Genomic DNA, 4,375 nt, shown 5'->3' on the forward strand with positions numbered 1-4,375 from the left:
AGATGTTGCCAACTCCTAGAAAACAGTGAAATGAGTAAGTAACTAAATGCAAACACAAATTAAAAAGAGAGCGAGACTCTGAAGACTGACCCTGTCAAGTCTCTCCAGGCTCCACACAAAGGGTCTCCCTGCCCCTCCAGAGAAGAGGGGGTCCACTGACCCCAAGACCACACAGACCACCACAACTCAGACCGGCCTTCAGCCTCCACCTCGACCTGGCAGGCACGCGGCAGGGGAGAACCCGGAATCCAAGCCTGCCTTCTCAAGACCCAGGGACGTCTGAGAAACTTCCCTAAACATAAACCTAACAACAAAGTGGATAAAGAGATTCTTAAACGACACACAGACAAGTGACCTAGAACCGCTGGGGAGAGTGAGGAAGAAAGGTAAGATCTACAAGGCCATCAGGCTTTGGAGTGTTCCTCTGGGAAAAAGGCTGATGGCACCCCAAGGCCATCTGTTAGCCTGACTCCACTGAAGTCACCCAGTCATTCAATAAACTGGAGAAAATGTTAAATTCATGTTTTATGTATTTTATCACAATTTTCATGCACGCGGTGCCGTCCACGTGGTGAACTTGCTCAAACTGAACCACATGGAGTCTTTCATTCTTCTAGTTTTCTTTACACACACAAAAAAATCCTGGGCTACATATTCCCTACTACATACTGAGTATTCAGCACCTAGAACACTGCCCAACGCTTGTTCCGAGGCATGTAGTAGACATGTGAAGCTACGAGGGTATATGTTATACACATAAGCAGTAGGTACCCGTCATTAAGATACTGGACACACTGTTCTGTGCTTTGTAAGATGGGAGAGGTTAAGGGGCTTAGCCTTTCTGCTTCAAGGACTGACTCTATAGCTCAATCCATGTGCCCCAGTGACTCCTCCAGACAGTGTTTCCCTTCTTGTGGGGCCCCCGCCCGTCCTCCACGCAGCACCTGCACAACCACTTACAAGGTCAACCTGCTGGGGTCGATCTTGCCCAGAAGGCCAAAACGCCCTGGCCGGCAGGGCCTACAACCACGCTAACAAAATGAAACACAGCTCCAACGCTTTGCTGGGTGAAGGCCAATCCGACGGGCCCAGCCCCCGGCTGCTCTCACCTCAGGCCGCTCTGCTTCCAGGACTTGGGCCGAGGCCAAGTTCTTCCTTGTCTTGGCCTTTGCCTTGGGGATGCAGCACTGGAAAAGTGCCCATAGACGGGCCCTTCTGCGACCCATCCTCGCGGATGGGGGCAGCCCCCCACTCAGGGGCAACTGCTGTTTCACGGTTAGATACCTCAGCACCTGAGCTATCACCACCAATCTCACACTACGACCATCACTATTCACACTACGACCACCGCTCTCACACACACAGCTCTCACACACCACTCTCACACACTACTCTCACACACGACGCTCTCAGACACACTGCTCTCACACTAGGACCACCGCTCTCACACCACGACCATCAGCGCTGCTGTCTCTAGAAGAAATGGCACGAAGGCTCTGCCTCCCGCACGTCTCCCAGGAGCCTGGCACCTGGAACCCACTGGGTCATAAGGGGCTCCGTGGTAACAGGGGGGCTGGGCTCAGGCCCACCATCAAGGGTGCAGAGAGGGGGGAGGGGCTTCCCAAAAGATGACAGATGAGTGTGGGGTGCAGGAGAAGGAAGGCTGTGCCCACAGCTCAGGCCCACCATCAGACTTGACCCTGCAAGGATACTGGTTCACAGTCGAACCAAATAGTAGAAACTGCTTCAGAAACCACCACCACTAGGAATGAGCACGTCTTCTAAGTGGGCTTCTGCCTCCTCTACCCCCCAAACAAGCCTCCAGGGAGGCTACTGAAAGGGCACCACTGAACTCAAGGGTGTCCCCAGAACCCACCCGGGTGACAAGGACTCACCGCACTAGCTGCCCCTCACTCACCCTGAGCTCCGTCCTCCCTGACTGACTCCCTCACTTGACTTCAGCAAGGGCTTGACCAACCTCGCTCCAGGCACTTAAAATGAATTCACAGTGGGTACGGGGCTTCGGTCAATCTGCTGCGAACTCGCCCTCTTCACTTTGACCCTGGGCTGCCAGACAACTCTGCCCCGTGGGGGCTGCACGGTGGAGGTTCAGGGGTGTCCCTGCCTTGAGCCGTGACAGCCAGCGCCTCCCAGACCCCGCCAGGTGCTGCCCCTCCCTCCACGCCCGAGTCTCCCACCCCCTCTCCTGGCCCCACTCCCAGCCTCGCGGCTCTCCACTCGCCAGGGCACAGGCCATACTGCTCCTGGCTCAGCCGGGGCCTCTGCTGTCACTTGAGGACCTCTGTCCCCCGGGGGCTTGAGGCCCCCATATCCACCCATCTCAGCAGTTACAGACTCTGGAAGATACAGAGTACGGTTTGGGGTCCTGCCTGCAGTTCACCCTGAACACATTCTCTTTTTATCGCTTTATCTGCTAGAGTTCTCTGAGATATCTTTTGAAAACCTCAACTGTTGCTTTCAAAAAGACTGTAAAATCACTGTGCTCAACTTTAAGGATAAAATCTTCATTTTCAACCTTAAAGTGAAACTGGAGAGAAGAGTCAAGGCAGTCATTTTTTCACACTGAAAAAGAAAACCCGCACCTGACCACATCACAGAATACAGTTCACGCAACCCCTTCCTCCTCAGCCTTCTCCTCCACTACCAGCCGCCTGTCATCACAAGGCCTGCCCTGGGCCGGCAGGGACAAGGGAAGAGGGCAGACTGGCTCCTCTGTCCCCAGGCCGCATGGGCCGCTTGCCCCTCCTTCTTCCCAAGTTCAAGTGGCACTGAAACAGCCCAGGCAAGCTGGGGATTCTGATCAGAAACACAACCGTGGGTAATAAGCAAGGGCCCCTGGTTCTTGTTTACCCCAGCACCAAAGATGATCAATATAATTACTGTGAATTTTACATGTGGCTTCAGATGAGAGACGACACCCGGGGCTTCCCCACTACCAGTTATAGATGCAAGCAGCTTGTGGGTCAGCCTACCAAGAGCTAGAGAAGCTAAATACTTTTCAAAAGAGGTCCTTAGGCAGCCACAATCCAAGATTTCAAACAAAAGCCCAGTGAGGGAGCTGGAGACTGAGAGGGTCGCTCCGTCCCTCGGGGCATCAGAACAAAGCTGACTCTGGGAAGAAAAGGCAGGGAAAAAGTCAAGCAGAGGGGACTGGCTAACAGCTCTGGACACTTCCTTGGGCTGGGAAGACAAAAATTCAACTGCAGGCCTGACAAGTCAGTCCGGATGGTAGAGACTAAGCTCCCCAAGAAAAGGGAGGCACAGAAAACATACCCAGCACTCTGCCCAAACCGGCTGAGCGCTGAGTATCAATCACCTTGTGGTGCTCGGGAGACAGACGGTGGGCTTCAGGACCGGCCGAGAAGGGAAGGGGCCATGGGAGGCACCCCAGGCTTCCAGATGGAGATGCTGGAGGGCTCCTCCCTGGGATCAGGGGGAGAAGGTGGGTGAAGGCTGCTGAGACTCAGCTTACAAAGACACCCCAGCCTCAAGTCACTCAGACCCTGAGTGAACAGACAGCTCTGTCCTCACTAGAGGTCTGCATCAGAGGAACCTCTGGAGAAGACAGCATCACCAGAAACTCTAGGGTTTCCGTAGATAACGTCCACCATGCAACCAAAAAAGCAAATAAGGGTGTAACAACAAATAAGACCAAGAGAAAAAGAACGGAAACAGGTCCAGAGGTATCTGATGTATATCAGCATATCAGAGGTATGCTAGAGGAATCAGATGCAAACTTCACCAGTTCAAAAATATACTTGACCAAAGGAAAACTTTCTGAGACTCAAAACCGATTCTAGAACTTTCAAATAACAGTGACTGAATTTAAGAACTCAGGCTCTGGGCTTCACATCAAGTTGGGTGTAGCTGAAGAGAGGATCAGTGAACTGAGGAATGGATCGGTTAAAAAAATATATATGAGGGAAAAAAGTACAGAATATAGCGAAGGAACCCGCTGTTAAACTACATTGTTAAAAACTATAAATGGGGCCCCTCATGGTGGAGAAAAGACAGTCAGGGGAATAAGAAATGCCTCCAGGGCCTGAAACTAAAGAGCCTCTTAATGAAAGTGAAAGAGGAGAGTGAAAAGGCTGGCATAAAACTCAACATTCAAACAATGAAGATCATGGCAGCCGGCCCCATCACTTCATGGCAAATAAATGGGGAAACAACGGAAACAGTGACAGTCTTTAATTTCTTGGGCTCCAAAATTACTGCAGACGGTGAAATGAAAAGACACTTGCTCCTTGGAAGGAAAGCTATGACAAACCTAGACAGCACATTAAAAAGCAGAGACATTCCTTTGCTGACAAAGGTTCATTCAGTCAAAGCTATGGTTTTTCCAGTAGTCATG

Source organism: Capricornis sumatraensis, chromosome 19, assembly GCF_032405125.1.
Source record: "Capricornis sumatraensis isolate serow.1 chromosome 19, serow.2, whole genome shotgun sequence".
Classification (NCBI taxonomy): domain Eukaryota; kingdom Metazoa; phylum Chordata; class Mammalia; order Artiodactyla; family Bovidae; genus Capricornis; species Capricornis sumatraensis.